Source organism: Amphiura filiformis, chromosome 19, assembly GCF_039555335.1.
Source record: "Amphiura filiformis chromosome 19, Afil_fr2py, whole genome shotgun sequence".
NCBI classification, from domain to species: domain Eukaryota; kingdom Metazoa; phylum Echinodermata; class Ophiuroidea; order Amphilepidida; family Amphiuridae; genus Amphiura; species Amphiura filiformis.
Genome location: NC_092646.1, coordinates 34,485,636 through 34,499,713, shown reverse-complemented (window position 1 = coordinate 34,499,713; position 14,078 = coordinate 34,485,636).

The following is a 14,078-nucleotide window of genomic DNA, read 5'->3' as shown; positions in this document are numbered from 1 at the left end:
TCGATATGCTGCCCTCTATAGGTAAAGCATAGATCCCTTGTTCTCTAATTCAAAAATTATGCATGCGTAAAATGAATTTACCAAAAGCCGAATCTGGATTCGGCCGTCTGCCGAATTCATAACGACATAATAAACAACAAAATGATGAAGAGGAATCATTATTCATAAGAAAACAACACATAATTAATTGTATACAATAGTTATCAAAAAGAAGTGAAATCTTTAATAACAGGGTAAAATTAACATATTCTTTTCTTAGCTATGTTGTCACATGTTGTCACACTTCGTGATGTAATATTTGTCTGAAATGAAAGATAATTAAAACGTTTTTGCCATGGATTACTTCAACTGTGTTTTTAATATATAGCTCCTACGCCATTGAAGGAAAAAAAAATAATAGAAGCATAATAACTCATCATCGATATTAAAAACAGGATATGGCAGCTGTTGTAAGGTTCACAATGTCACAAAGCTGTGTATCTTGTGAAGGTTTAATTGTAAGTAAACGCTGAAACATATTGTAACACAGTACCCTTGTACTATTTTAGTGCCAAACTTGATTCCTTTTTGTGGCCCCCCACGTTGCGCACTATTCTATGCAAAAGCAATTCTTTTGCAAAAAGCCTCGAGATCTTTTGAACATTTCACGCATTCCATTAATGATGCTTTTGTTGTATAGTGGGCTTTTTCACGTTTTAATATTTCCATTAAATCATTTGTTCTGCTTGAACACCATAATTGTATTTAGTACTTTAGTTTCTGTGTGTGGATTGTACCATAACTAACCAATCAAAATAAATATATTTGGTTTGCCAGCAGCATAAAGGGAGGGTTTATACCTTCCATCCCATCAATCGAATATATACGTCCATCAAATCTTGACTTGACTTTATTAATAGAGAGCAAAATCAAAAACCAACAGTATTGTTGGTTCTAAGTATGATATATGTCTTTATTTATGTAAAGAGGTAGATTAACTCTTTTGCTGTATGTATAAGGAAACATTGTAAATTTTGTAATAAATTGATTGTATGCAATTATGTTTATATGCAAGAACACTGTCCTTATAACATCGCGGATTGATATCATTGTATTGTTTTTGGAGAATTGTCTTGTGACATTAAATATTATTAAATGAAGTCATATACTTTGTCTACTTTCTTTAACACGGAAAATATAGATCAGACAGGCCAAATATACCACTCTTATTTTTCGGCGTAGGGATAAAAGCCTAACAAATTGTGTTGGCTTATATTACTAGTGTGCTTTGTTGTGCATTCTGAAGTAATCTCAGATAAAAGATGACTGGCTTTTAGTATTTCCTACCTGTAATGCCCCTCTCAGACTTTCCGGCTGCTTGCCGCTGCGGCAAGCGGTATGACGTATCAACCAATGACAAGCCTTGATTGTGTCCGTTTGTCTGCAATGCGCGTGCGCCACGCCCCACAGTGGCAAGCGGCATGGTAGTATGACACCAGCATAACAAGATACATCTAGTGACGTCAAGTCATTAGAAACAGTTCAGCCCCAAGCAGCCCGATTTAGGTGGAAGATTTGATTGGTTGGCTAGCGTCACATTACTACATTAATACATCATGTGCGCATAAATGGTCACTATCCACCCATCGTAAAACTTCTTCCAACTCTTGGGAAATAAACTCACCATCTCCGGTATCAGCCGATAAAGCATTTCAAGACACAAGTTGAATAATACCAATCTAGAACAGTATGTGCATGTGGAAGCTTAACATGAACATCAGTCTAAGCCTTCCAGCGGCATTTTTCCTGCAGTTATGTCTTTGTATCCCTCTGTACAGCCACCAGATTCTGTAAACATCTAGAGGCCAATTTTGCGCGCATATCATATTGTGCACATCAGCACATCTGAACATGAGTTTTGAGCAGCACATTTGTCCTTGGACAAACATCGTTTTCTAGGCGTATCAAATTTGAAGACTGAAAACTGAAAATAATTGTGTACAGTAAACTACAAGCAATTAAGAAAGATCAAAGATTAAAAGATATTTTAATATCATACTTCAAAGTAAAGTAGCATACGTAAGATATGTGTTGCTCATTAGCATTCTCATTTTGAATTCTCACTCTCATACTCAGGGGCGTAGCAAGAGCATCAGGGGCCTATGGACAAGGAGCATTAGGGGCCATTTTAACCAGGCCGGCGGGATTTACCTTATGGGGGTCTGGGCCAGTCCAAAAATTTTTACAATTGTGCCCTATTTTGGCCAAAAAACATGCTGTTATTGGGGTTAAAAGAAAGATGCATTAGGCAATTTTGGGGCCCTGGACCATCTGGCCCAATGGTAAATCCGGCGAGGTTGTGTTTCAAATAGAGCTGCCTAATATGAAAGACATTTCCCAAATCATCCACAAGGGTATTGAGTGTTGATTTGAAACGGAATAACCCAATCTCATTCAGAACAGTAAATGTGCAAGACAACATTCAGTGTCAATTTGTTCCAGTTATTTCATTTATGATTACATATGTACGTACGCAACAATTCATAAAGATATACAAGTATATTGTTAAGGGAGAAAAGTTAATAACGCATTAACCTACTGCGTGAGCAAGTGACAAGTTGAGGCAATGACTAATGAGTGGCTGCTCGACTGATTGACAGGTACAATCAGATATTAATAGGGTAAATACTAGATCACGGACCCACAATTCTGCGCATAAATGTTGGGACAGTTTGCTCCCCTGCTGAAACCTGGAAAAAGTGAAAAGTGGTTGCATGCAATGTCTGCTCCAACATTCTTTCCAGGGGAGTGGAAGTAAGCAAGTACATTACATGGGCTATGAAACGTATCATGTATTTTCAGCATCATGTTCAATTCAAAGGAATTTGATCTTTAAAACATCAACTGTCCCAACGATTAACGCACAAGATTGCAGATCCGACCACGCATCAACGGATCCAGATAAAAATGGTAAATTCAAAGGGAAATTATTGCTTCAGTAAAAATCAAGTCCACCGTGAACACACTCACAGACAAACACGTCAACACAAACATATACGTACACAGCACACCCACCCCCCACCTCCTTACACTCGCACCTTCAACGACCCAAATACCACATATACGTTATATTGATACAGAATTTAAAAAGCTTTTATTGTCAACAAGTCGCTAAACATGATGAAACCGCTTTACAGATAAAAAGGAAATGCGGTCAACAGGTAATAAAAAACAATTGCAATGCCTCAAGCAGATGTCAATACAGATTGTGTATCATTCGTTAAAGATTGATATCAAAGTTAACATATTCACATTCGTGTACTATAAGAACGAACAAAAGTAAGTCCCCTTCAGCCATCATATTTAGAGCATATTTAAATGACAGGGTTTTTGATATATCTAAGAAAGGAACGGCTGTGTTAATTAACCATAATGAAAATCTGCCGATATTGAAGACTTCTTTTGATGCATTATTACAAAATCTCAAGAGCCATGAGTCCTCTTACCTTTAGATAAAGTATAGTAGTTCAATTCCTCCAAAATCTATGCTGCTTTCATGATAAACATTAACATGACGAAAGCCCTAAAAAGTATCAACAGTCTGACGAATCTGTACCAATATTTTGTGTACAACAACATGATCAGTGAGGATTTATATTTTTGGATTGGGAAATTCCCAGCTCGACGATCAATCGCGTGACACAGGCATGAATTTACGCGAGCGTACGAGGTGGCATAAAAACTACGGATCTTTGCAAAAGGCTGTAGTATTTCCTACCCGTAACAAAATACATCTAGTGACATCAAGTCATTAGACAAAGTTCTGCCCCAAGCAGCCAATTAAAATGTGGAAACTTTGATTAGTTGGCTAGCGTCACATTACTGCTTCACCTCACAAAAATACATCATGTGCTCATAGATGTCCACTATCCACCCATCATAAAACTCTTGGGAAATAAACCAACCATCTCCAGTATCAGCCGGGCAAATCATTTCAAGACACAAATACCCTTTTTTTTATTCGAATAATACCAATCTGGAACAGTCTGTGCCTGTGGAAGCTTAACATCAACATCAGTCTAAGCCTTCCCAGCGGCATTTCCTGCAGTTACGGCTCTGCATCCTTCTAAAGTCACTAGATTCTGTAAACATCTAGAGGCCAATTTTGCGCGCATATCATATTCTGCACATCAGCACATCTGAACATGAGTTTTGAGCAGCACATTTATCCTTGGACAAACATCGTTTTCTAGGCGTATCAAATTTGAAGACTGAAAACTGAAAAGAATTGTGTACAGTAAACTACAAGCAATTAAGAAAGATCAAAGATTAAAAGATATTTTAATATCATACTTCAAAGTAAAGTAGCATACGTAAGATATGTGTTGCTCATTAGCATTCCCATGTTGAATTCTCATTCTCATACTCAGGGGCTTAGCAAGAGCATCAGGGGCCTATGGACAAGGAGCATTAGGGGCCCTTTTAACCAGGCCGGCGGGATTTACCTTATGGGGGTCTGGGCCAGTCCAAAATTTGGAGGCCCGAACTCAAATTCAATTTCAGACAATTTAGCCCCAGGTGAACATGAATACATTTTGTTATTCAAATACAATTTTGCCCTATTTTGGCAAAAAAAACCAGAAAGATGCATTGGGCAATTTTGGGGCCCTGGACCATCTGGCCCAATGGTAAATCCGGCCCTGCTATCAGCCCTTAATTAATTTTCGCTTTGGTGCTCGGGCCCCTGAACCCTCGGGGCCCATGGACTTCGTCCACCCTGTCCCCCCACTTGCTACGCCCCTGCTCATACTTGAATTCCTGTATCGAGAATTATTTTATCAAGTGTTTTTATGAAATAATATATCTGTGTTGTGTAGTCCCATTTAGTGTATGCTGAGGTGTATGTAAAGATGTGTGTGGCTGTATCTGGAAATAATCTGTGTATGTAGGTGTCATACATGAACATGAGTTCATAAAAGATGACTTTTGGTTTTTGGTAAGTGACGTCAAGTCACAATGTTCAGCCCCAAGCAGACCGATTTTATGTGGAAACGTTGTTGCTGGGATAGCGTCACATTACTACTTGAACTCACAAAATACATCATGTGCTCATAAATGTCCACTATCCACCCATCATAAAACTTCTTCAAACTCTTGGGAAACAAACCCACCATCTCCGGTGTCAGCAAAGCCAAGGATCTCTGGACACACGTACCTTTTTTCCATTCGAAAAGATAAAATCATTTGTCTAATGTATCAAAAATGTATAATGACTGTATCGTAAATATAAGTTCTTACAAGTGTTAGTTCGAAATTTGAATTCTGTTCTTAATATTTTGTTTTACGATTCATGTACGTCATTATGATATCACGTTTTATCACACTCATGTATTTGACGATCTTCTGTAGATGAAATCAACTGGAAACCACGTTACTGAGCAGCCAGCATCATATGCGGTAAACAGAGCCTTGTCATAACAACATCATCAGTGTTAAATCAGACACGTCCATAGTAAGCGCAGATTTATTGGACCAGAATTATGAATTTTGTCTTATTAACAGTCCTGAGGAACATGTAATTTAAAAATTTAAATTGTCATTCTATGCCACTAATACAGGACAGGGATATTGGTATACAACATTGTAAAGTTTGGGATTTCTTTTATCATTTCGAGAGTTCAGAACCAGATAGCTATCACCAGCTCTCACAAATGAGCATAAAGATGGCCCCTTCATATGGTCTTCAAAAATCAATATTTCTTCCACAGTGTCTTTTGTTTTCTATTGAATTTTGTCATGATTAATGAACTGGGTCTTCTATAGTACCCTAGCGACTTTATGCTCATTTTGTGGGAGCGGGTGATGGTGAGTTGAGGCTTCCTGGCTTTCAACCCTCGATTTAACTCGAGGCTATTTATTTGCTATTAAAATAGAAGTTAACGAGACAAACAAAATAATCTACAAATCATGCTGGATATAAATACAAATCCCGAAATTGATTATCGAATTAACTTTTGGGCCATAAAATATAAATTCAATTTTGATAAAAACTGAGACACATGCAAGGTTCATTTCTGCTGGGATTTGAAATGGGAACACACGATAATATTGCAACTTCTTTTTCGTCCATATAAACTGCTTGTCAGAACTGTACCACGTGTCATGGGAGGGATCTATATGATCTAGGGAGTTACTTTCGGGACAGTTGGAAGAAATTGAATGAAAGTAGAAATGAAAAACGACGTAAAAAGGATTTAAATAATGCACACTAATTCCGCATCATCATTTGTTTTGGTTTCAGGTGATTTGTAGCAAACAAGGAACAGTGTAGACTGATATTGGGCTATGCTACGTCATTGCCAAACCAAGACTCTGAAAACGTCATTGCTAAACCAAGACTGAAAAGGGTAACTTTTAAGTAAGAGGAATTTTCTTATGGAGCTTTCATGTATAGTTGTTTTCCGGGGAAACCATTTCATTACATAATTATTATTATTTCTGATAAAATTGGTAAGAATAATTATTTTCTCGTTTTATATATAAATATGATGACTTTCATGTTCAAAATTCAGTATTCTTCTTGTATAAATCTGATTCACTAACGAAATTGCATTTGACATTTCGAGTTTAAAAATAAATCGTTTCCTATCTATATACGAATCCATCTTGACCACTATCCAGAGAAGAATGATTGTCCATAAATTCGTGATGTAGTCAAATTAAAACTCTGATCACAAAGGGACTGAGTTTGTATCCTTATTTGTTTGGAAGATGCCTGACACAAACCACATTTAAATTAATACAATATCTATTATTTCGTTTACTAACACATGCTGTTTTTGGACTTCATGATTAAAGTATTTAATGCACCTCACGTGTCTTCAAAATAACAAAAATCTTACCCTCTTACTTGCTCAAGCAGTAGGTTGCTGTGTTTTTAACTTTTACTTTAATAAGATGTAATCATACTAACCGGAACAAATTGACACAATATTTTCTTACCCATTTTATCAATTATTTTATCGAGGGCTTATGTGTGACTTGAATGCGATTTCACAACGATACACATGCTGCTTCTTATCTGTGTCCTTCAATCAAGTCATCTTGTGCACAAATAATAGTAAAACTAATATTTTTTGAAAACGTGTCAATCTGTAATTTCACAGTAATTAAACGGTTGCTCTTTAAAAAGGCATATACGTTTGAGCTAAACAAAATTGGAATAATGCTTTTGATTGCTAGTGACTCTAAACACCCTCCTGAGTAACATATCCAAAAACGACAAAAAGGGACACTGTACGGGTGGAATTTGGTCTCCACCATTGTCTACATGTGTAAAAAAGTAAAAATATCACAAAATAGGTCAAAGTTAAGATAATTCAATGGGATTTGACTTTCTTCACTCTTCGCCATCTCAATGTCGGTGTTTTACTGTCTTAAAAGTCTTAATACGTAAATACTGTTTCATTTTATATTTTTTTCAAGTATTAGACAAAATTAGTATATGTGACCGTCCATGTCGAATGAGCCGTAAATTCCTCCCCCGGTCAATTGTGTTTTATTTCGTGTTTAAAAATAAACATCATAAACTTAAAATGGTATATCATTTGACTTCAAACGATATCCAGAAGCGGGGTTATGGTTTGTTAAACTTTGCTCCTTCAACAAAATTATAGCTTTTACGTTTTTACATGTGTCTCTTTTTCCACATTGCTGGCAATATATATCAAACAGTCATAATTGGCGGTCATTTCAAATCATCCCCAAGTCAACGAGGTTTAAGAAAGTTCTCTCATTGTTAATTGTTGGTTATGCATACCTGTACAAATGCCTGGTAACCCACCACTTGAACAGGATTTAGCAAAAGCAAACAAAGACCAGAGCTATTAAAAGTTCTATAGCCGGCCATCTCAGGTAGAAGCTTATTATCCACTTCAACAATAGGATTATTGATTAGTTTTTGACTATCAAAATAAGACGGATGTCGGGCCAGCTTAAGTTATCAATCAATACGACCTTCGTACACATTTTACACCGTAACACAGAATACAATTTAGGGAATTTACGGCTCGTTTGTGCTGCCGGGTCACATATATTTGTAAAGCATTTCTTCAAATTTAATTACCAATTTCCATAAAACAAAAATAACCAATGACAGTTTTTAAAGACATAATAATCATATTCTCGTCCAACATTGGGTGTTTGATAAAATTTAAAAATAATAGTTTAGAAGCGCGCAAAAATATTAAATTCAGACTAATTTGGCCCAAAATGAAAATGCAGTTTGTTATGTAAAGGCCCAGTGGGCACAAAATTTTGCAATTTTGCAATTTTACCCTATCCTCACCCAAAACAAGATGTTTTAGGGCTAAAAAGGAATAAGCTCAGTGCAAGGGGGGGCAAACATTTGGGGCCCTGGGCCCGGGTCCATCTGGCCCAATGGTAAATCCGACGCTGGAGGTTGTGTTTCAAATAGAGCTGCCTAATGTAAAAGACATTTCCCAAATCATCCACAAGGGTATTGAGTGTTGATTTGAAACGGAATAACCCAATCTCATTCAGAACAGTAAATGTGCAAGACAACATTCAGTGTCAATTTGTTCCAGTTATTTCATTTATGATTACATATGTACGTACGCAACAATTCATAAAGATATTCAAGTATATTGTTAAGGGAGAAAAGTTAATAACGCATTAACCTACTGCGTGAGCAAGTGACAAGTTGAGGCAATGACTAATGAGTGGCTGCTCGACTGATTGACAGGTACAATCAGATATTAATAGGGTAAATACTAAATCACGGACCCACAATTCTGCGCATAAATGTTGGGACAGTTTGCTCCCCTGCTGAAACCTGGAAAAAGTGAAAAGTGGTTGCGCGCAATGTCTGCTCCAACATTCTTTCCAGGGGAGTGGAAGTAAGCAAGTACATAACATGGGCTATGAAACGTATCATGTATTTTCAGCATCATGTTCAATTCAAAGGAATTTGATCGTTGAAACATCAACTGTCCCAACGATTAACGCACAAGATTGCAGATCCGACCACGCATCAACGGATCCAGATAAAAATGGTAAATTCAAAGGGAAATTATTGCTTCAGTAAAAATCAAGTCCACCGTGAACACAATCACAGACAAACACGTCAACACAAACATATGGTCGAATCCAACCAAAAGTGTCCACGGGCCAAAAATAAAAGTCCGAAATAAAAATGTCTCCACAATTTTTTCCTTTTGCCCATTGATTGATGACATATTGGTCTTACAGGAACCAAAAGTGCCATTACTAATCTTGAAAAATAAATCCAGGACGTGTGATAGTAAATGTGATATCAAAACCCAATGTTACCTACGAATACCACAAGGATGCTTTCACTATCGCAATACTAATCAACCTAAAACAAATGGAATATTCCCATTAACGCTTTTTTCGTGTAATGTAGACCACAGGGTGTCAGGAAAATGCTAGCTCAACCAGAAAATATTTGTTTTATTTTTATAACGCGATCAATATGATCTTAGTCAATTTATGCTAGTTTATTTTTGAAAATGAAGTTTAGGTCAGTTTCTGTATTTTATTTATCAAATGAGTTTGAATCAATTTACACATTGTATAAGAACGAGTAGGATATATGTTTTCAAGAATATTAGGAGTTATACGCATACACCTAACGCTTTATACAATGAAAAGGTAAAGAAACCCGGGTATTCGTAGGTAACATGAAACAGAGATGATTTTCATTTTGGACTTTACTAAGTCCAGATTTATTTTAAACGTGAAATTAAATTCACTTTGTGTAACAAGTATGATTTTGAATTTCCAATTTATTATCCATTCCAAAAGGAGCACCCCCCCCCCCCCTTCCAAGGCTATATGATTAGGATTTGGACTAAGGTTAGGAATTGATATAGGATTAGGGTTTGCCTGTTAAGGGTATGTTAGGGTTAAGGTTGGGATTAGGGTTAGGTTAGGGTTAGGATTAGGATTAGGGTTAGGATTAGGGTTAGGATTAGAATTACGGTTAATGTTATGGCCCATGTTTAGGGTTTAGGGTTATAGGATACCGTATGTAGGAGGGGTCTGCAATTACCTTGGATAAAATACAGTTGTTTGTGTGGGTGTGTGTACATCTGTACAGGTACATGTATGGCTATGTGAATATAGGCCTGTGATTCATATGAAGAAGGTGCATGGTCTTGTTATAGTACAAGGACAAATTGGCCAATGCCAGAGGCTATATGCATACCAATGTGTGTACATCTACAAATGAGAAATTTTTTGGTGGTTTGCTTTTCATTGCAAATTGCAGTCATTTTAAATTATCGCAGTTTTTTTAATTGCAACTTCCTACACACAAAATGGCGTTTAATTTACTCGCAACATTACGCGTCTGGTAAAGCCGTGAAATTGTGCCTATTTAGAGGATATCGCATCATTTGTATAATGTACATCATCACTATACTTGTCCATGTTATCAAAGATATGGCTATATGCAGCTGTGAATTTCCAGCCCCCCCCCCTTATGGCCAGGGTACCACGGGGATGGGTGGCTGGGACTTATACTCAGGGCTAAATTTCAAAAATGTTAAAACTCCCGGCCAAGTCCCGGACCGACGGGAAACAACACATGGCCGGCCCTACAGGGACAAATTTTGTGTCAATGCCCGTCTGTTATAATAAACTGCCCGGCTATTTTTCCGGGTACTCTGCACTGCAGCCAGGGGTTGGAGTGGGTCAGGGACTCAGGGTTTCAATTGACAAGTGCATTATCAACAGTCTTCATTTTCACGTGCATGAAATCTATAAGCTTAACTACTGAACATACGGGCCTATGCGCCCCCCACAATCATAATTACTCACATCACTAGTATCACAGGGTCAGGCTTTCAATTGACAAGTGCATTATCAACAGCCTTGCATTTTCACGTGCATGAAATCTATAAGCTTAAATACTGAATATACAGGCCTATGTACCCCCCCCCTCAGCACACACACACAATCATAATTACTCACATCACTAGTATCACAGGGTCAGGGTTTCTATTGACAAGTGCATTATCAACAGCATTGCATTTTCACGTGCATGAAATCTATAAGCTTAACATACAGGTCTATACCCCCCCCCCACACAAACACACAATCATAATTACTCACATCACTAGTATCACAGACATTCAAATTACATCATGAAATCTATTCGGCTTTCACAGTACACTGATTTTCAAGTTCAAACGCTAGCTCTTCAAAGGTGCTGAATTCGACCATCGTGCAAATCGCCAGATATCGTATGAGGAAATTAACATAAGGGCGCACATCACTGAAAATGATGCCAGTTTTTCTCTATGAAAATGCTAATTAAAATCATTTAAACAATTTTTGATATCTGCCATCTGTGATACACTTGTAGGATTTAATATTACTAATCATTACCAATCCAAATTTAGCCAAAATTATGCAAAACTTTTAGAATCTATGTTTTTTTCTTAGAATAAAAATAAATTAAGATTTGTTCCAAGTCTACCATGTTACAATACTGATAATTCAATAAAAAAAACTTTTTAGACTGTAACAAGTCTGTCCTAAAACATTGTATTTATTTGGATAATGAATTGGAAATTCAAAATCATATTTGCTACACAAAGTAAAATTATTTGAAGTTTGAAATATATAGTGGACAAAATAAAGTCCAATTTGAAAGAATTTAATGTTATGAGCTATTTAACAATATCTATATTGAGTTTAGAGGTTTAAATGTTGCTATTATGGTAATGAATTAATAAAATGGTAATTTTTAGATCTCTTTCAGATGGTACGTCCAAATGAATAAATGCTATTACCTTAGATCAAAAATGTTTTGATGCTTTTAGCAAGATTTTGACCACTTGATTTTGATATACAAGTAGTTAATCAGCAATTTTACATAATAAATAATTGTTGAATGAATCCGTACGTATATGGGTAATAATAGTGTCCTGGGGTACCGCTTAAAGTTTTTGACAATTAATTTCCATTGGTAGGGACACTTCATTACACATGTCATGTATTATGCTGTATTCGTAAGTAACATTTCAGTATTTGTAGGTAAGAATTAGACTTTTGGTGGATATCGCAATCAAAACTTCATTTTATAAAGCACTTTGAATGTATTATTTTCTTTATGTGTGTTTATTGATACTTTAGACCCTATCATGTATTAATAATGTCGGTTCACAGTGGTTGAAAGAGGATTGCAGTAAAACAAAGGCACTAAAGTGACTTTAATTTGCTTAATTGCACACAAATCGCTTAAAACCGTTATTGCAGACTTGTGAAGTCCATCTTGGAGTCAGTTACGTCGTGTGGCCTTTCGTTTGAGGGCAACTACAATTAGCTTTATACCAGGGTCCATCACTGTGTTGTCTAGATCATGAGACAATGAGAACAGTCGTTTTTGAAGCACACATGACAGTTGACAAATCCAAGTATTTATCCCCTTCTAATCTTCTTTGAATCTGATTTTTCTTTCAAATGAGCAGACCGTCGTCTATTTCAGTACATATTTTTCAACAATTAAGCCGTATTCACTTTTGCATGGTGGGCATGTATGTGAATTCGCAACTTTCATTGACATATGATTTGATAGCAAACATACAGGCCTTCGTTATGTACCAATATGGGCATTGGCATGAATGGCGGTGTTTCACAATACTGTCATGATGTCAAATTGTATTCGTAGGTAACATTCGGTTACCGAAATTTACCTACGAATACTTGCTTTTATTGTTGACATCTCAGAAATATTTAAACGCAGGCTATTGAAACTTGGTAGAAATAAAGAGTGTATTACCCTGCACCTATTGCTTAACTATTGTTTACTATTCTCTCACTTTGTGGAAATGACACAGCTTTTAACATGTATTCGGAGGTAATGCATATTTTTTACCAAACCTACCTTTGTGCCATTTAGAATTTCTGGCAGCTAAACACAATAATAAAGATGTCCGAATGCAATGCATTTCAGTATTGGACATATCAAAGCTTGTATCAATTGCGCATTTATTAGTGATTTCCATTTTTTAAAGATATATCTAGTGCTATGAAAAATTGTATTCGTAGGTAATGTAAAAAATACCACTCAAAAAAATTATCACAAAAAATTCATAATTATGTACAAATATGTGAAAAATTGAACAGGCAATCTTTGAATATACACCTTTCAGGAAATCAATTTAGATTCAATCCAATGACTTCTTTTCATAACTGATTTAGATGTTTTTAAAATACCTTAAGAAATATTTTGAAAAAATGGGTAAAAATAGCATGTTTTGGGGTCTCTGTGTCTAAGTTTTTCACAGAAGGGGGTTTTATTATATATGGCGCGAAGCGTATGATCAAGGCGAATAAACACAATACAAAAACGAATGCCAATTGATTAATACTTTTAAGTTATGGCCCTGAACATGCCGTGTACACTTTTGGTTGGATTGGACCATATACGTACACAGCACCCCCCCCCCCCCCACCTCCTTACACTCGCACCTTCAACGACCCAAATACCACATATACGTTATATTGATACAGAATTTAAAAAGCTTTTATTGTCAACAAGTCGCTAAACATGATGAAACCGCTTTACAGATAAAAAGGAAATGCGGTCAACAGGTAATAAAAACAATTTCAATGCCTCAAGCAGATGTCAATACAGATTGTGTATCATTCGTTAAAGATTGATATCAAAGTTAACATATTCACATTCGTGTACTATAAGAACGCACAAAAGTAAGTCCCCTTCAGCCATCATATTTAGAGCATATTTAAATGACAGGGTTTTTGATATATCTAAGAAAGGAACGGCTGTGTTAATTAACCATAATGAAAATCTGCCGATATTGAAGACTTCATTTGATGCATTATTACAAAATCTCAAGAGCCATGAGTACTCTTACCTTTAGATAAAGCATAGTAGTTCAATTCCTCCAAAATCTATGCTGCTTTCATGATAAACATTAACATGACGAAAGCCCTAAAAATTATCAACAGTCTGACGAATCTGCACCAATATTTTGTGTACAACAACATGATCAGTGAGGATTTATATTTTTGGATTGGGAAATTCC